The sequence below is a fragment of the Anser anser genome (genome assembly GCF_964211835.1).
Source record: "Anser anser genome assembly, chromosome: 18".
NCBI lineage: Eukaryota > Metazoa > Chordata > Aves > Anseriformes > Anatidae > Anser > Anser anser.
The window spans coordinates 7,229,623-7,249,664 of NC_139739.1; the positions used below are offsets into that span (position 1 = coordinate 7,229,623).

Here is a 20,042-nt window from a genome sequence, read left to right on the forward strand (position 1 = left end):
TTCTGGCAGCTGCTGTGTGGATCTCATCTGATCTTGGGAGGGCCCAGCCAGTACTTGAATAGGAGATCAGTTGGGAATACCAGGTGCTGGAGGCTTGAGACTTGATGGGATGCATCCGTGAGTGCTGAGGGACCTGGCCAACATCAACGCAAGACCACTCCATAACCTCTGGAAAGTTGAGGCAATTGGGGCAGTTTCTGAGGACTGGAAGAGAACAAATATCACTTCTATCTTCAAGAAACGTGAGAAGGATCCAGGGAACAACACCTTGATCTCTGGGGAAGGGATGGAGGATCCTGGAAGCCCTTTCCAAACACATGAAAGATTTTCTGTCCCTGCACCAAGCTGCTAGGAACAATGCGGAGGAGGAATGCACGCTTGCCATAACTACCCTGCTCTAAAGAGGGTTTTATTTAAAACAGATGTGGCCTCTGTTAGGAAAGAGATATAGAGTCTGCTTTCACGACTCTGCTTCCAGACATCTCCACCCTGACCCCAGGAAGACCCCTGAAGGACCACCCCCCTTGATGAAGGAGGAAAAACCTCCACCAAGACAGCAGACCCCTCAGGAATCGTGTAGTGATATGGGCACGGGTGCAGGGTAAAAAGCAGAGGTATTTTGAGAAGGAAGTGCCTGCGTACACACAGCATCTGAGATCTGTAGAAGCCCTAATCTGATCTGCTCAGATAAACCCGGGGAGATCATTAAGATTAGCGAGGTTCCAAGGCATAATATCAAGCTGACTTCCCATGGGAATTCGACCACTATCTTTGATAACTTCCCCTTAGTCTCAGGGCCTGTATTTCAGCTGCTGCAAGCAAACAAAAACAGAGAGAATGCACTCAACAGAGATAAAGGGGGGAAAAATGATTTCCTGCAAAAGTCCCCCATATGCCTTGCCTGGAAATGGATTCTGAGGATATGAGTAATGCAAATCCCCGAAGAGCGAAAGAAAAGGCAATACAAGTGCAGCACAGAGAAGGAAACCATGAAACGTTGTGGGGAGGGGACCAGCACCCCACACAGGAGAGTCCTGCATCTGCCACCATGCCCCGGGAGCCAGCAGCTCTGCCCACGGGTGCTGAGCTGACTGCCCATCAGGGGCAGGTTCTTGGGTACCAACCCAGAGGCGAGAGCTGAAGCCCAGATTCCTGCCCCCTACAAGAATCAGCCAACTCAGCCAGCAGGTTCAGGAAGTAAAGCTGCTCTCATTGCTCCTTTCAGAACCCCTGGCTCACAGGTATTGTTCTACTTTAACGCCATGAGCCCCAGAACAGGGCTCAAAATGGGCTATCCCATCTTCCGAAGCACAAAGACATTTCACCACGGAGAAAGAAAATGAAGTTTGTTGTTGTTGTTGTTTTTTAGCAGGGCCTGATCCTTTACACCAAGCCATGAATAAGTGGAGAGAAAGAGCTCTCTCTATCCATTTATTTCCCCAACCCCAGCAGACGTGTCTCCAGACTCCTCCGTAGCTGGTGCCACCGAGCACACCAGAGCAGATGGACAAGCTGCACACAGCTCTGTGCTGGCACTGTTTGCTGTGCTACCTGCCAGGTGTTTGGCAATCAGCGACTTCCCCAGCCCGTAAATCGCACAGGACTCGAAATGAAGTCTCCTGCCTCCACTCCTGGCTTATTAACCCCATGAGGCATTAGGGGACCTTTCGGAACCAGAATGACAGATAAAGGGAAAGCTAATAAAGCAGAAGTGGCTCCCAGACAAACAAGCTTTACTCCCTAGCTGCTTGCACAAAGGTGATTTTGGTCATATCTTTGAAACATTTATTCCAGCTGCCACTCTGCCGCCTGCCTGCCTCGCGTCTTCACCAGCCCCATAATAGAAATGCACTTAGTTAGCAGCACCTGATGATTTTCTAGAAACCCTAGTGTAACTGTAAGGAAACAAGCAGCAATGTACCTGGCTGTCAGAAAGATGCTTTAGGAGCATTTGTGCCTTGCCCACAAAGACTCAGCTCATGGATCTACATCTCTGAGCACCTTGTGAGGCGCTGGGCTCTCAGAGAAGCCTCCTCTCCCTGGCTTTCAGGAGGAAAACCACCAACAGTTTCAAAAGCAGCAACATTTCTGAGCAACTGCTGCACGGGTACAAAACAAAGATGCTCATATCAGCTGGCTTGCTGGGGGTAAAGGACCACGCAGAGGAGGATCTGGTGTCACTTCTGCCTCTTTCCAGCTGCAGCCTCCACGCAGAGGACAGCACGAACCCAAACCAGGGCTCATCCACCACTTCAGCATCAGAGCCTTGCAGGCATGATGATGACAAGGGACGTCGTGGTGAACCTGTATCACTAATAAGCTGCAGGTCTCTGCATTTTTCACCTTGCTGCCCCTGCCTAGTGAGCAGCATCTCACTAATCTGCTTAGCTCACCTCGCTTCTGCCTCAGGCTTCCTGCCAACAACAACAAAACCCATCCTGCGCATTAGGTACGCCTGTGATCGCAATCACCGAAACCTGTGTTACATCCCGCTCCCCAGGGACGCAGCCTGTGCTCGGAGAAGAAAGACTGCTGTGTTCTCCAATTCCATGCCCCAATCTCTTTAGACAGATTTCACAGTAATTGTAAAGCCGAGCCGCCCGGATTGCGCGCAGCGCCTTCGTTTCAGTGTTTATCCGAGGTGCCGCATATTTCCAGCTGTGATCTGTCAGTGATTATTTCCATACCCTTCACTTCACCCTTGTATGCAAGCATGTACCAAGGAGCGAGCAGTAATTAAAAGAATTGGGGTCTATTTAATTACCTTCTGACATGATAGCACAACGGCTGCCTTCAAAGCAGCCTGACTCCCCAGCAAATCCAATCTAATGGCATCAGCCTGGGACCCACGTGGCATTAGCACAGGCTGTCTCCATTTGTGGAGAAAAAAAATAAAATAGAAGAGGCAGCAGGTTTCTTATTTCCAGCGAGGAAGGAAACACGTCGCGTTCAGACCAAAAGCTATCACAGAAGCCAATGAAACCTGAAAAGGGAAACACTGAGCGTGGCCTTCAGGCTGCGGAAGCTTTTGGCTCTGGAAGCAGGCTGCGATTACTGCAGAGGAGGCAGGCATTGCCCAAAAGCCACCCACACGAGCTAGAAAGAATCAGTTTCAAAGACTCACCAGTAACTCATTCCTCAAGCAGAGGAAACCTCTGATCCCACACAACTTTCCCATTGCTTCTTCTCAGCTTTTAAGTAGCTGATAGCACTGTGGGAAGGCAGTAACCAAATGACGTGCCTGCTGCAGCCCCCAGCCCCTCCGTGCAGAGCCTGGGAGAAGGGGAAGGGGCCACACTGCTCACCCATAGCCTCTTCCACAAAACTGCAAACACCCACCACCACGGAATATCAGGTGAGGTCAGGACTCCTCGGTCAGCATCCCACAGTGCCTGGACTGCGTGAGGGGCTCCTAAAAGGAACGCCAATGGCCTTCTGACAAAGTCCTGGTGGAAACACACTCACTGGGATGCTGGGTCTGAGCAATTCCACCTCCATCTGCTCTGAACTTGTCATCATGTCAGGGTTTGACTGCTTCTCATCGTCACCCTTTTGCTCTGGATCCCAAGGACTGGGTCTATTTCTCACGTGTGCTTGTACTTGTGAAGGTCGCAGCCCTGCCGACGCCAAAGCCACAAGTCACCTCGGTTTTACCTGCGGCTCAGGCAGAGGGCACGGAGCCACAGGGAGGATTGCCCCCGTCTCCTCTCTGCCTCACAGCAGGCTACCTCGGCCCTCCTGCTGAAGAAGCCAGCTTTTAGCAGCTCGTCTTCCCCAGCAAGCCTCACCTCTGAGCCGTACCCTTGCTCCTTTCACACACCTTCTGCCTAAGGGAAAGACATAAAATTATCTTCAGCGATCTTTGGGAATTAAGGAAGCCTAAATGATGGCTCAAACACCTGCGTACCAGGAGCAAGCTTCAGGCTTTCAGTCCTGCCTTTGGGGATGCTGGCTCCCCACACCAATCCGTTACAAACTTGCGGTGAAAAGACAGGATGTAGAACCCACAAACTGTTCCTCTGTAGAAAGAAAATGAAAACCAAGTAGAAAAATCTAACCACATGCTCTCTAGCTCATCAAGAGACGACCAGAATGAAAGCAAGGGTGATCCTTTGAGACTGCAGCATCAGCCAGCATCACCAGCCTACATTGCACTTATTCCAGAAGGACCCGCAGGCGCACAGCACCTCTCAGGATACGAGCCTTTAGTTTTGTAAGTCACCCAGAAACTCACAAAACCAGGCCAGATGTTGCTTCAGAAAGATGGGGGCTCATTTCCTTCTAAAAGCAAAACTATTGGTCCTTCTCAGAAATGGATGGGATATGAAAGGAGATTTTTAATGAGGAAAGTTGTGGCTGAGTTGTGCTTCATCAAAAATAACACCCGTGATAAGAGCTGATAGGTTCATTAGGACTTATACTAAATACTAACAATAACCACAGCAACTTCATTTTTGTGCTTTTGGCTGGGGATGATGAAGAGATTTTGCCCTCCTTTTCAGTAATTTCGGTGTTTATCTTTCCCTCTTTCTGTCTCACTCTTGAGAACATTGTGTGCTCTTGAACCCTTAGGTTCAATTTGAACTGCCTGCAGAAACATGAAAGCTCTACAGACTGTGGCCTTCCTGCCCTTCAGATTACTCTGTCAAGTTTCACTTCCCTGATACTTGTGCCCCATCCCAAGTTAGGTGAAAACTCTGTACCCAGGAAACCTTCCCCGAGTTCTGCCTCAGCTTTCTTTTCCTTCCATTTGTTTTTACAGGTGCAAAACCAAAGGAAAATGTCTTTCTCCTCCTAAAATGCTTTTTAGAAATATTCAAAATGCAGACTGTTCTGGCTGATTTAGGATGGAAGAATCAACATCATGTGTCTGCTCTGCAAATGGCAGGTTCGCTCAGAACCCAGGGAGAATATTCACGTTTATGACTTGAAATTCATTTTCTGGAAAAGTCCTCCAAGCTTTGTTTAAAATTCATTGTTTCTTGTAAACTCATTCACTAGAATATTAATAGAAGGAAAACATATAAAAGGAAGAAATGCAGCTGACAGGAATTTGGTTAAAAATTCAAACCAGTGCTCACAGGACTTTTCAATTTCCCAGCTCTGGGTTGCATAATTTTCAATGCATGGGCACTGAAACAGGCCTGAATTCTAATGCTATTTTGAAAAGAAAAGACATGATGAATGTTTTGGCAGATTCTTGATTTTCTTTTTAGCTCACTGTGAAGTTACGATTGAAAATGCAAGAGACATCATAAAAAAGGAAAGGAGGTGAGGAATATCATTCTAAGCTGCAGGTAGAAGAAGCTGGTGGGGAAGGCACGAGGGAGAAATGGCTAAAATAGTTATTAATGGGGAACTAGTCCATAATTATATAGATCAGTGATACCCAAAAGTTAGCAAAGCCACACTGAATTAGCACCCGAACCCTGCAAGTAGGCACCGACTGTTCATGGCCAGAGCTTTCCTTACCGCAGGCTCTGTGCACAGGGGCTCTGCAAGTCGCAGAAGACACGGGCTCACAGATGGCATCTGCACTCCAGTCACCCCCTGCTTCTCTCCAGCCGTAATTGAGAAAATCACCAGCAATCAGAGGAAGTCAGCTGCTCCGAGCCCATAATGAAACAGGGCTGGAACAGCTGTGCCGCATCTTTTTACAATTATCCTTCCTCCACCTCTCTAACTAATAACGGTTTCATGAAGAACAAACCTTGCTACACCTCATATCCTTCGCAGAAAATACAGATGCCCTGCCTTTGCCTCGTCAGTAGCAGTGAGAGGACAGCACTGGAGAAAGCCACCTCACTGGATCCGTTCAGGTGCTGTTGTGGATGTCAAAATACCATCTGCCAGAGGAGTCAAAATGTGAACTGGTAGCACTGGTGCAGAGGAAAATCTCACATACGTCGGGAGAAAGAAGTAGCATCTGAAGGTGCAAAGACAAAATGCAAAATGATCTCAGTGACGCACCTTACTCTGTAGGAGCCATTGCATTATACTGCAGGGTCTTCCTGAATTATTGCTTCAATCAAAGTGGGAAAAGAGAGATATCTGAGCCATTAGTAAGGACTGAAGGAAGACAAGCAGTGTACTGCAGCTAGCTCGAGGCAGCTCCCTGTGTGAGAAAGACAAACTGATGGAAAACGGTTGCCAAAGAGAATCAAAGTTACAGAAGATGAAACCCTGGTAGGGTTATGGCAACCAAAAAACATAGAGTGAACTGCAAACAGAGACTTTAAAATAGCTGTGTCTCCCTTCTGCTCTTAGGGAGCTGAATGCAGAGGCTCGATGAACTCTTGTCATGGCAAAGGAAAGAAAGACGGTGAGGGGGAGCACTGCGTCCTCCCCTGCCCCCAAGACCATACAAAAAAAAAAAAAAAAAGAAAAAAATGCATGCAATAAACAACAGTAACCAAGAAAATAAATAACAGGGTATTTCATCAGGTCCTTATTCAAGGAAAAGCAGTTAACCAAGGTCACTGCAACTGTTTTGGGGCTGGAACATGACTCACAGGAATTAAGCTCACCAGTACAGGACAGAAGGGTGAATATTCCTCATGGGAACTGCAGCTGCAGTTTCAGATGAGCAGAGCACAACCATCTGCACTGGAGCCTGGCTGTGCCAGCTGTATTTCAAGAATTCTTCAGACTTCCAACATCATTTTAGCCATCTTTCATCTGCCACGCAAATCCCACACCCAGCACTTAGCCCACTGTGAGAATGCCAGGAAAAAAATGAACAGTTGAGCATCGACTTGGAGTGGGGCTGAATTCAACACTATCCTCTTCAGAGGGCACAACCAGGCAGGAGAAGCAGCCCAAAGACATTTGTGCCAGCTTCCGAGCCCTTTGGTGACCTACTCCAGCATTGCTTCACTCCGTTGCATAACTGAGAGCAAAGCTGGGGACTCCTGCTGCCGTCCCTCCCTCTCTGCAGCACCAGATAACGGAACGGGAAAGCAACAAGGGGTTCATCCTTAGTGACTCTGATGGGGTCACGCAGCCCCCAGCAATCCCAGCGGCAGCTCAGACGTCTCAGGGGGCAGGCGAGGCCGGGGTGGCCGCACCCGAGCGCTCTCAGTTATCAGCATTTACAAGCAGTGGCTGGGAAGGAGGCCTGGCACCGCACCACGCCAACAACATGCTGGCCACAGCGGTGTGAAATACCACCCAGAGACGTACCAGAGGTGGTACTAAATTAGGCCTTCGGTGCTGTCGACACAGTGCGTGCCTGGGCGCCAGCGAAGCCCTCCCACCAGAAGCGGGACATCAGCCGGGCCCAGCTCATTCGCACCCCACGCAGCACGTGCACGCGTGGCTGCAGGAGGCAGAGCGCTCCGCGAGGAAACCCCCGGGTGGCTGCTGGTTGTGTTATGTGCACGGAGGGAGCTCTTCGCTGCTGAGAAGCACTTGCAGAGACTCTTCCCAGGATGAAAATTTGCCAGCACAAAGCGCACGCTCCCCGGCAGCTAAAATCCTGCCCTGCCAACGTGGCGCGGCTCCGAGCTGAGCGCAGACAGAAGGACGGCCCCTGGGTACACGTCTGCACCAGCACCGCCAAGTCTGCATAAATCACAGAGCCATTATCAGGGGTAAAATTAGCTCCTGTTACTGACAGCATCTATCACTCATTCCTGCTCTAATCTCTACCAGGGGAAGGATTTACAAGCAACAATGATGAAAGAGAAGAGGGGAAAAAAAATCAAAGTGATACAGAGGGGAAAAAAAAAAGAAGAGGCAAAGATAACAAAAGCACTTGTGAAGCTGGAAGAAACAAACTACATTATATTACAGGGACCAAGGGATCCTTATCACGGACAGATAAGATTTTCATTCAACGTGTTGGGATTTTTATTTTTATTTTTAACTACTTAAGAAGATTCAAATTCATTGCCAGGTACCTCCAGCTCTATCAAGGTGTTCTTTTAGCCACGCATCACCACAACAGCTTGGCTCAATAAAAATCCCAGGGAAACACATTCAATGGGAGAGGCATCAAAGGGAAAGAGATATTGTAGGAATCTGACTGAACAGGTACTGGAGCTAAAGATGGGGATAAGATGAAGCTCAGATTTTATGTCAACATTATCCTCTAAAAGGTTTATTAACCATCTATGAAGGGTTTGTTAAAAAAAAAGAACAAGTAATCTGAATAATCGTTTGTGATGATCATAACCCACAGATCAGTGGATAGCAGAGTATTATATAGCCCATATTAGTAAATGACTACATAATGCAGAAATTAGTGAGCCGTTATGAAAATTGTTCTTCAAGTGAAATATGGCCAGGAGAAGAAAGCAAACCACCAACAGAGCTGTTTGTTAGCTCCCAGAGACTCTCTGCTTTTTTTGCCCTCAATAAACTTCTCTATTTCTTGGCAGAATTAACCACCTCAGACAAATGAAACTTGTGGATGCCCTACTCACCGAGCGGCCTGTGGGACAGGCCCCTTCCTTCCCCGGGAGCGTGCAGCTAACGCTGAACTCCCCTGCAGACAGCGGTACCTCAGCCGTCCCTGTTAACATCACTGAATAACGGTGTGATTTAGAAGTGCCTTTTATTCAAAGAGCTCAGAGCAGCCAATCGATAATTATTAATGAAGCTGTACAGCACAGCACATCCATTCACACAACTACAGCTGAGGTTACGCTGCTCATTTTGCCATCGCCGGGCCAGAAGAGCCAGCCTCCAACTTCCAGCCTGGCTTCATTTCACGTGGCCAGCTGGAGATATCAGGGGCTTAGTCTGATCCAAATTGTACATGAGGAGGGAAAAAATATAGTGAAGGGCCTGCCCCAGCTTTGCAACCTCACCACAGGCAAGTCTCCCACGAGGTTTCTCCAGCATTATTACCAACAGCCAGCGCTGTCTGCTCCCAGGCACCCGTTTGGACGGGAACGCCTGTAGGGTACGGGCTGCTGGGAGCTGGGAGGGAGAAAGCCCAGTGCTCCCCGAATACACCTGCTGAGCTGCTACCGTGCAGGGCCTCAGCAAACGGAAAACATGCAGCTGGTGTCCCTGTACAAGTCAGAGTTTCTCCTACCATGAACCGCTAACTCAGATTAATTCCTTACGATATTATCTTAGCCTTCCTCCTAACGGCATCCTCACCTTCCTCTCCTTCCCCTCCAAGGCAAGGCATCAACATCTCTCTCCAAACAACACTGCAATGAGTGCAAGGAAACTGCCCACTGCTAAGAGAAGCTATATGTATGCATATGTGCTTTGGGAAGTCTAATTTGCATTTCTGGGCCTCAGAGTGCCCCTAATACAATTTACAGTGGGTTGTGAAGATTGCCATCCCAGTTAATCAAATATAATAAATAGCTCTGGCTGAGCAGATGACTCTCCTACAGCACTGTGGTTATCAGAGGGATCGGTCTTAATTTGAGACTCCATTCATCAGCCCTGCTAACAGGATTGCACAGAGAGTGATATTTGACAGAAGTGTTTTCGAAATTCCTAAATGGAGTGTGCATTGATGGAGACAAGATGGATGTTTCCATTAGGGTGACTGTACAGGACGTCTCACCGTCTCCCCTTCCCACCCCGTAACGAACGACTGACAGACACGTGCCATTACAGTGTACATCACGGCCACAGGTTCCCTCTTGTTTTGTTTAAAGAAAAATAATGAATTCAACATACAGGGGACAAAGGGTGGCAGGAACCAGGCAGCGGCCTGTGCTCATGGCTGTACATCACGCAGAGCTCTGAATTTCCACGTGGAGAAGGCGGTGATTACTGCAGGGCTCAGAGGGACACGCACGCACCTGCACAGGGAGCCAGCCCGGAGCTGCCACAGCACCTTCCCACAGCCCTACCAAAGGGTTTGTTAAGGACAGAAGGCCAGAAAGGACTTCCTGATTTATCGATCCCCGTACCCTGCAGGCAGAAGTGTCACATAATCCCATTCTCCACGTCATCATGTATGGTTTTTGGACCCCACCACTGTCACTGGGCAAGGTTCCAGACCCTCACCACTCCAAGTTTGTTCTTTATCTTATGCTGCAAGAATGGTTCTCCCTGATGGACACGTCCTTCACCATACACTCAAGGAGAAGAAGTAACCCTTCTCAAACTTTACTTTGCTAGGCTGGACATCCCAGCCTCTTTAACCTCCACTCAAAACCTAGGTGACTTTTTTACAGCTATCCCAAACATCTTCCTTGGTCACCAGGGGTGAGCTCTTTGCACTTCAGCATTAACACACCTCTGCTTCTATTAGAAGCACCAGAGTAGATATATTCCAGCTATGTACAAAGCCACCTCTAGTAACTCTTCCCTGCACCTTGACAAATCCCCAGTTTCACAGGGGAAGGGAAGGATGCACTCAGATTTACAGTGCAACAGGACTCGTGCTGCACAGCAGATGACAACTGTGGTACAGCCTGGCTGTGGGCACAAGCCCTGTTGCAGCTGGGTTTGTCCTGTACAGATGCTAGCCTCTGGGCCTCTGAAGCTCTCTGGCTTGCTTTTACCTCCACTTCACATGGATGTGGGGCGATTCGTCCATTCTTGGGAAGAGCTGTGATGAAACAACCGATTTGATAGAGAGAGGTAGATCCACCTACAGTAATGCAGGCAGGTCGGACCTGTTTGCTTTGAGAAAGCTCTCCTGGAGCAGATTGCACCTGTGATGAAGGGTTAACGAAAGACAATTCATCACCACCACCCTAGACATACACATTTTGAGAAGTGGTTGAGAACAATTTTCAGCAGAAAGCCAAGCTCTGCCATTTCCTGGGAGGAGGACAAGGCAAAGCCATTTTCACTTTGCACTCTTCATTTGGAGCTGCTCCCTTTGGCAGGAACAAAGGGGACGGGAGACATGCTGGAAAAAGCTTCTCAGCTCATGCCTGGCTGTTCCAGCAAAGACCTTGAATAGCCACGGGGCCAAGAGCTTTTGTCCCTATGTGGGAAATCATTATCACTGCGAATCCCCCACAGAGACAGCACCCATGTTTGTGGGACAGAGGGGAGCTGGGACAGGTCAGCAAGGAATAGGAGAAGGAAAAATACAAGGAAAGAGGGAAACTCATTCTGCAAGTCAACAACAGTTTGGCATTTCCAAGTTAAATACAAACGGAGCCTCTGTCCGCATGCTTCATTGTAACACTGTTGCTCTAAATCCCCTTTTATCCCTTTAATTATGCATGAAAAAACCACGCGACCTCCCTGCTCGAATGCTCAGCCGAGCAGCGGCTCACAGTGCAGAAGGCTCATTATACAGCTTTAGCAGGGCTGAGTGCTCTGAATTATTTAAATCTCCATTAAGCCTCCACTACGGCACATCTATGTGATAAACGGATCAGGTGCTGCTGGATTTCTCCCCTGGCCAACCCGCTCTCCCTTCGCCTTCCCCCTCTTCTTCCCTCCTCCTGCAGAACTCAGTAGGGAAGGGAGATAATTGCCAAGAGGAAAGGAGTTTGCACTCGTGCTATCAAGTGTTTCATTGTCAGTTAAAAGAGGCCAACTGAGCCAAGTAATAAAGACACTTAATCAGGATTAGCGCTAGAGGGCACGATAAGGTGGTCAATGCATAACTTGTTTAATGGCCATTTTATTGTTTAAATTAAATAAAACTTAAATCATTACGCTTTACTTAAGTAGCATGAATGCCCTGTCCCTGCAGCACCACTGCAGGAGCATGTAGAGGAGGTTGGGTACTGTCAGAGACAGGGCAGTCGGGTGGTGATGGGGCTCAGCGTACCCAGTACCCAGCGTGGGAGGTGGTGGGTTTTGTCCTCCCCGTGTGCTTCTTGCACGCCTCTGTTCTGCAGGCAGCATCCTATGGAGGGTGATGGCCCAAGGAGAAGCTGGGAAGGGTGGACTGAGAAGTCTCCGAAAACAGTTAAAGTGGGAAGGTCTGCAGAAAAACCTTCAAGCTCCAAGGAAGAAGAGAAACACAGAAGAGAAACACAACAATCCCTGCAGGTTCCCTGGAAGTAGGAGAGGTCACCCCAGACATTGAGGAGAGTCTCTTAATCCCAGTGAAGCAAATGGCAACATCAGCTCCCCTTAGAGAAAGTTTCCTGCTGCCACAAAACTGTCCAAGCGTGAAGGGATGAGGGAGAAGGAGGCTGTTGTCTTGGCACTGCTGCCCGAAACACCTCTTCACAGCTTGGCCAGACCCCTTGGCAGACCTACCAAGCAGCATCCCAAGGTAGACGCCAAGGGCCACAGCAAGAAAAGCTCAGGTTAACACTTTCTTTCCCTTGGTTTCTTGCTGCCAGGGACCAACAGGCAAAGGTGGTATCAAGTCTGGACACCCAGCAGCCACAACTTTAGAAAAGAAATAACAGAGGATCTGGGTAGAAACACTTTCAGAATATTTCTGGTTTTGGAGAAAAGCCCTTTTTAATGGAGAACACCGACAGCTCCTAATATGCCTCCTTGCCCATCTCGATGCTGGCAAAGAGAAAGACCGCCACAGTCCTCCCATCGCATCAGGCCAGGGTTGCTGAAGAGCTTGGCAGCCCTGGGAGTTCATCGCGGTGGCACAGTACGCACTGCCACGGCATCAGGCACCACCTGAGGTGCAAACAGCCCCCAAACCAAACCCTCAGAGCAGTCCACAATGGTGAGCTCGGTAAGGAAAGCAACAACCCAACACTACAACTATCACCTCAAATTCACAACTCCCTGACCCTCAAAACAAAGCTAACGGGATTTAGCTCCTGCTCAACCACAGGTCTGAGTGAGACCAAGTCCTGAGGCCTCCACAGGCTTTGGCTCCTCTTCTGCACGGTGGAGATAAGAGTCCATCTGTTACCCCTCGTGTCTGTGGCAAGGCCAGAGCATCACGATGGGCTTTGGGCGGTCAAGATAAATGGCTCTGCTCTCCCTGCCGCCTCAGGAAGCGCTCGCTGAACGGGGCAGGAAGCAGGTGGGGACAAGTAGGTGCTTTCTCAAATAAATAACAGCGCAAGTGGAAAATGTGCTGATGGGGAAAGAAAAAGCCTTTGGTGTTAAAAATAACCTCTGTCGGGAAAAAAAAAATTAAAAGAAGCCTCTCGTTTTAAAAGTTTCTCTCCATATTTACTTGAGAAAAATGAAGACAGCTCGGTGGCAGCATTTTCTTAAGACTTGAGAAATAGATGGCAGGACTCTAGAGACAGGTTTCTCTCATATATCACTCCCTTCCCCTCCCAGTCTCTGGGGGACACGTGTTGCTGTGACATCTTTTACCGAGATTTACGGAGCAGTCATCCTGTCAGGGATGTGAAGGCAGCCTTGCTGCCATGACGCTGCTGTCGAGCCCGCGCCACGCTCAGGAGGCAGCACTTAACCTTGGTTTTAAGCTCCAGCTTCCAGCCAGAGAGACAAGGGAGACAAAGAAAACGCTCGAGCCGCCACGCTGCCTGCCGACACCACCAGCTTTGAAACTTGTGTTTATTTTGCTGCTCTAGCAGTGCTTGTTTCTTCAAGAAGCAGGGAAGCGATTAGGGCTGGGCATCCCGTTCCTGCTCCCCCCGGGGCAGCCCGGGAAGGCCAGAGCAGCTCCTCGCGGCATCCCTCAGTGCATCTTGCTCCTGCCAGCTCCCAGCTGTATTTTAAAAACACCGTGAGTCAGGCATGAGTCAAAGTCCTGAAGTGTAAGAAGCTGGCTTGAAATTCAGGCTGCATTTTAAAGAGGAGGGTGGAAATTTCTTGGAGGTGAAAACTCCAGCAGTCAAATCAGGAGCTGAGACTTTCTTTACAGGAGCGTGAGGTTGATAGCAAAAGTATAATATTTTACGAGCATGAATCACCTACGTTTATACATTAAGTGTCCCTTTTGTTGGGTAACCCTCAGATTAATGAGCATTACCTCTCATTAATAACAAAGACGGGATAATAGTAATAATGATTAAGGCAGCAGGGGACCTTGGGCCGTCCCTGGGTGCCCCCAGCCCCAGTGGTCACTCTTACCAGACCCAGGGGCTCTGCTGAGGAGAGGGGCACCCCGGCAGCCCCCAGCCCCAGCAGCCCATGGCCGGGCACAGGCCAGTGCCACGAGCTGGATAACCGGAGAAATTCGGGTATTAAAGGAAAGCCACTATCAGTTTCTAATGCAATTAACAGCCCCCTGCCAAGAGAGCCAATAAGAGCACTTCATCAGACCATTATAACCCTGGAGGGTATAGGGAGGCTGCCACGGTAACTCCTTTAATTGCCCTTAATGTTTCATTAAACACAATTACATTTAAACCTAAACTGTGCCATTTGTTGTGGTTTTAATTAGACAAAGGGCAAGATAAAAGGATTGGATTAACCCTCTTCCCTCCCCTCGACCAGGGGCTGGCCACGGTTGGAAACTGGATCCGTCTGAAAGAGGAAGAGAAGCAAAAGGACCGAAGAGCACCCAGAGAGGCTGCGGAAAAGGGCTCCCCATGGGCCGGCCTCGGGCAGGGAGCAGAGGCTGGAATGGTGCTGGTGCCCCCGGCCTCCCCGCCTCCAGCCTCCCCTGTGCTACCCCAGCAGCCCCTCAGCCCGTTCCAGCCATCAGCATAAGACACAGGCACGAAGGCACGCAAATGCACCTGTTTTAGCCTAACATAAAGGAAAAGCATTTTTTTTTTCCTTTACAGAATCAATTCGGTATTTGCTTAAGCGGTGTTTCTAAATTAGGTCTGAGGCTTAGGCACTGGCTCTCTGCACCCGCGTGATGCTGCAGATTGCTGTGGTAAGCCGGGCTGTCTCCTCCATCTTTCCTCAGCTCTCAGAGACTTGGAGGAAAAAGAAACGCAGATTTAGCTGCAGTGCCACACGCTCAGATCAGAATAAACTGCTGAAATGCTGTTCTGTTCAGAGATTTATGATACAATTAACATTTTCGTTGGTTTCTAATGACTTCTTTCTTCCTTTTTGAAGCTGACAAGAGAGTAGGAATAGCCACGGGGTATAATCAGGCTGTCTGCAAGGTGGAAGGGAAATGAAGCAGAGCAGAAAGGGACCCTCTGAAGCAGGCAGGTATCATTATTATCTCTTTGTGGGAGCGTTAGCACCATTGGAGGGCACTCAGGCACCACTGGAACAAGAGCAGCACAAGAACTTGAATAGAACAGAAGAGAAGATGAAAAGAATGAAACAGACACGCAGTGACAGATCTGAATAGTCTCCTTCATGCCACAAGACTTGCTGAGATTTTGCTATCGCTTGACAAGTGCCAAAACTCCACAAGTGTGATCCAAAGACTACATATGTCAACAGGAAGCCTCCCATTAGCTTCAGCGAAACTTAGCCCAAGCCAAGGTGTAATAGATCATGTATCACTGTTACAGGGGAATAAGTGAAATCCACCCTAGAATTCTTGCTACTAATTTTCAGCAATTTTTCACAATCTATCTCGTCTCCACGGTGCCTACTCACATGATAAATCAATGCTTTTGCAGAGCCAAGAGCAAAGTGAGGAAATGGGGCAGGTGAAAAATGGGGTAGGGAAAGTATGTGCCATCGCTGAGAAAGTAACTGCAGCAAGAACAGGCTCCTCTTGGGTCCACCGACACGGCAGCCTACGTGCTGCAATGGCACCTGGTGACCTCACCAGATGCAGTGCCAAAGCCACATCATCCCCGCTTGGCGGGGGAACTGAGGCACGTTCTAGGGGGGCTGTTAAGGTTACAGCAGAGCAAGAGCTTTATACACAGAGTCAGCTCCTATACGAAGCAGAGGTGGGAGACTGGGCACGAAACAGCACAGTTCAGGGTGGTTTATTCTCATCCTTCACCTTAGGCTGAGTAACCTGATACAAAACTACCCCTTTTCCCACAGGCTGTCACCAGAACAAGGCAGTGGAAACGAAGAGTGAAGAGGCTTCCAGCCAGGTGTTCAGGATCTCAGCAGGGACAAGACAAATGTTCGAGTCTTTCTCCTACCTCTGCAGACCGGAACCCACATTTCCCAGGAGAGGAACACGCCTACAGGTCAGACAGACTGAAAACATTCCTGGAGTTAGTACTCCAGGGTGCATGAACTTGTTGGCACAGGACCTCACCTCTGTGATCTCTCCTCAACAGTCTGGTGCATTGAACTTCATCATTCCTGCACTGACATCCCCCGTTCCCCAATCCAAGACTCAATAAATATTCTAAAAACACCAAGGAAAAGAGGATAAAGTGATGCACACCAAGAACAGGGGCACCCAGGGGGAAATACAGGTTCGCAGTCCCTCACCTGGAGCCAATGAAGCAAGAATCGTCCTTTCATAAAGACACACACACAAAAACACCAAACACCTGATCCTAGTCCTTCTCTCCTACCACGAGAGAAAAAAAAGGGAATGTCTACAGCTATGATGGAAATTAAATCCATTTTTCCTAAGGTCCAGAGCAGACTTTTAGACTCAAGAGCACTCAGAGTGCTCTTGTGATAGAGCAAGTTTAACCTGCTCACCACCCACAGTTTGCCAAAGCAATTCTCACTTTCCATTCGCTTCTGCATGTATTTGAAGTGTTTCTTCACCTGTTCTGTGCATACCTGGAGACTGTGAAATTAGCATTCACTCATTTCTGATGATTTCCTAGGGCACTTTTTAATTTTATAATTATAACATCTGCCTATCATTTATTCCCTTGGAGAATAATCTCGTCTTCGCATTTATCCTGAGCAGAAATACTCAACACTGGCAATCGTATATAATGGACATCTTTGATAACACATGAAATACGCATACAGTTCTTTACATAAATCACAAAGAAGAATGGTGAAAGAAATAAGGGGCAGAAGGGACAAGCATGTATTGTTACAACCACTAGGACAACCTATGGCAGCTGTAAGCGGTAGAAAATTTACAGGGAAAGAAAGGCTGGAAAATGGAGTCCTAATTCTTGTGTTATCCTTATCCTTTCTTGCCCTCCTTCATTTCCCCAAACCACAAGCTTTTAAATGTGTTACAGAAATAAGGAGAGCACCCAACACGCACTGGCAGAAGGGATGGAAATGAGAAAAAAAATCGGTTTAAGAGCAACAGGGCCACTTAAATAGTGCATAACGCAGTGCAACTTCATTTTAGGGTCTTCGTTTTGTAAGCCAAGATCCAACACCATGTGCTTGCTTCTTAAGAGTTTAACCAAACACCATTGTCTGGGTGTGATTCCAGTCTTGTGCAGAAGACTGCTCTCGTGCAGAAAGGCATTCTTGCACCTTTGCAGAAAAAGCTACAGCCTTACTACTTGCCAGGAGAGGAGAAGATCATCCTCCAGCCCTGGGGAAACAGTGCCACCAGAAGCATAAGAGATCCGAGTAGCCTAGGGAAGAAAAAGCTAGAGTCCACTCAATGGCTGCCGACTGTTGGTCAGGGGACTACAGAGTGCTACGGGGTGAAACGCGGAGCTTCAAGGCCATCACAAACAGCAGAACATCAAAGCCATCACAAACAGCAGAGCAGCTTGCAGGCTGGGAACTCCCCATCACCAGGCGCGCACCTCAGAGCTATTAAGAAAAGGTTCAGAGGGGAAACATATCTGAGCGCGTCTTTTCCAATTACTACATCATTCTTTTAATTTTCTGTTTGCCCAGAGATAAAGCTGAAAGTGGTCCAATTAGAGCATTGCTGCCTCCTCACCTCTCTGCAGTTCCCGTGGCGGCTGCTTCCCTCTCTGCCAAGGTACAGAGAAAGGAACACCTCGAACCATGGCCAAGGTAGCCTGACACCGGCACGACACCGTTGCTTAACAGGCAAAATTGAGGAGCAGGGCACTCATCTGTCAGTGGAGGCTGGCTGCCTACGTTAAAGCTCCAGTCGTCACTGGGAAAGCATCTGCACGTTGCTGCTTCTACCTCCAGGAATAAGGGGTCACCCTTAGGTTTGAGCTTTGGGGAGGAAGAGGGAGTAAGGGGCAGGAGGTACGAGGGAGTGGGGAGAACAGCTGTTAAGCTCTTAGAGATAATAAATTGAATAGCTCTGAAATTGGACCCACAAGGATAAAAGTGTTTTTAGTGCCTATAAGACTGACTATAAACTCAATCTGTCAGACAGCAGCAGCTGTTAAAGATAATGGTCCTGGTAAATTTAACTTCCGAACTGCCACAAAGGGACTAGCATGATGTTAAGTTTCTCCCCTCTTTGAAACGGGGTGGGGGGAAAGAAAAAAAAATCATCAGAAAAAATGCAATATCTTTAACATGCATCTCCAGTTAGCTAATCAAAAACCTGCTTTGAAGAGCAAAGACGGGCTGTGCCCCCACGGGGGAGAAGAGATCCTCCGGAGGCTTTTAGGCAGATGAATACCTCTGGGCTCCTTTGATAGGATTCCACAAATGATACCAAATATTTGCTAATCAGCCAAGGTCAGCAGGGAAAGAAATGACTCTCTGCTCTGAAGCCAGGCATCTCCTAATTATTTAAGTCCTCGCTGTGATTTTATCATAAGCTGTAGGCAAAGAAAAGCATCCAGCTGGACTGCTCCCGAGCAGACGGAGGTTCGGAGGCAGTCCCTCTCCCTAGGTCCTGCCTTACCTTGGGAAAGAACAGCCCTTTGCCCACGCCAGGCTGGTTTGGCACTCAGGATCCTTCCCCGTGCTCTGCCCTGCCAAGGGAAGCTGAGCCCCAGCACAGCTCCTGCAGCACAGGAGCACCATCTTCTTTGCGTGTTGCCCTCTCGTAGCAGTACCTACAGCAAAGCCGCTCGTACCAAGTGTGCCACCAGAGCCCAGGGGATTTTGCCATTGAATCCAGTGGCATCAAGGTCTGACCCACAGAGCTCACACAGAAGAGTTACAAAGATCATCAAGCGAGATATGAGATCTGAGATACAGAAGTCTCTAGAATGTGACTAGATGTAATTCTTTAAAGCTTATTTTCCTCGCCAAGCAGGTAACACTGCTGTGATTGAGGTCATGTTTATGCAGATCGATCTTCCAAATAATCTATTCACAGCAAATATTTTTTATATGACAATCAAAACAACTTATGCGATTTTGAAAAGGCAAAAGGAGGCTACAAGAACAGAAGACAGCCCAGTTAACTCCACTTACAAAGCAATTCTTGCAACCATGTAACCATCATCAGCTTTCTACAGAGACCAAGCAAACAGCACAAACAAGATCTGAGTGGTCCTGGTGAGAAGAGAGGAGGAAGAATGGCTTCTGCATGTCCTCCTCACCCCCACCTCAGCTTCATACAGTCACACCTCCAGCATGATTTGCAGCCGTCCCAACCCTTCCCAGGGTACGCTGCAGGGACACGAACCTTTCCTTAGCACACATTCCCAATATTGTGCTCGCTCCAGGATCAGAGGAGGGTTTCATCCCTAGAGGAGCTCTTCACAGCTCATCTTTCAGCTGCCTGAGCAGTAAGCACACTTGGCCTGCTGCCACTGCGAGGGAAGCCTGTAGGTGACCTTTACTGGAGGGACAGGGAAGAAGTGGTTCCTTTGGAAATGTTTTCACCCCAATGGGGGATGAGATTTCTCACGTGCCTAGCATAACACCTGTGCCTTGATGGATTTGGGTTTCCCTGCAGTGAGGGATATGGTGTCGAACACCAGCAAAGCTTCCAGTCAAGCCCCTGGGAGAGCACTGTGCAGCTATGCTGGAGCAATATCCTAGATTTACTTCCCAAGTTTTCAAGGGGTGTTTTCAAGGGGTGGGAGGGCTCCTTTTGGATGCATTTCACCAGTGCTCATCCCTTCTAACCAGCAGCTAAAGAGTGTTGAAGGTTTCACAGGTCGGAGGCAGAGCAAAGTAAACTAGCTTTAACCTCCTTTAAGGTTAAAACTCCTGATTTTATACAACACCATGGATAGTTTCTCATTGTTGAAGTAAGAAGAGGCCAATAAAACTTAAACACCGAGTATTTGGGAGGCATTTGCAGACACACTAGTGAAGGAGTTCAGCCTCAAACCCATGTTTACAAATTTCTCATTTCAAAGCCCCAATTCAAAAGCAGAAAAGCAATTCCTCCGGCCTTTTTCTGATCAGTGGCACAGAAGGACAGCACAGAAAGGAGGTAGGATTAATCCCTGTGAAATGGTTTATCGCTGCAGCCGTGCACAATGCAGGTTCTGTCACAGTTGTCTGCCGCTTCCCAGCAGTGAACCTAAGCAGTTTATTCCCAG

The 20,042-nt window shown here is 48.4% G+C and overlaps 1 long non-coding RNA gene across 1 annotated transcript; it reads right to left on the reverse strand.

The window, feature by feature from the left end:
• Positions 1–215: 215 nt before the first annotated feature.
• On the reverse strand, positions 216–19,836 carry LOC310883518. The gene is made up of 4 exons (XR_014573580.1): positions 5,473–19,836; positions 3,908–4,019; positions 3,789–3,827; positions 216–3,617 (listed from the first exon to the last, which is right to left on the reverse strand). It is a non-coding gene; the product is annotated as an uncharacterized lncRNA (long non-coding RNA).
• Between the last annotated feature and the right edge of the window lie 206 nt (positions 19,837–20,042).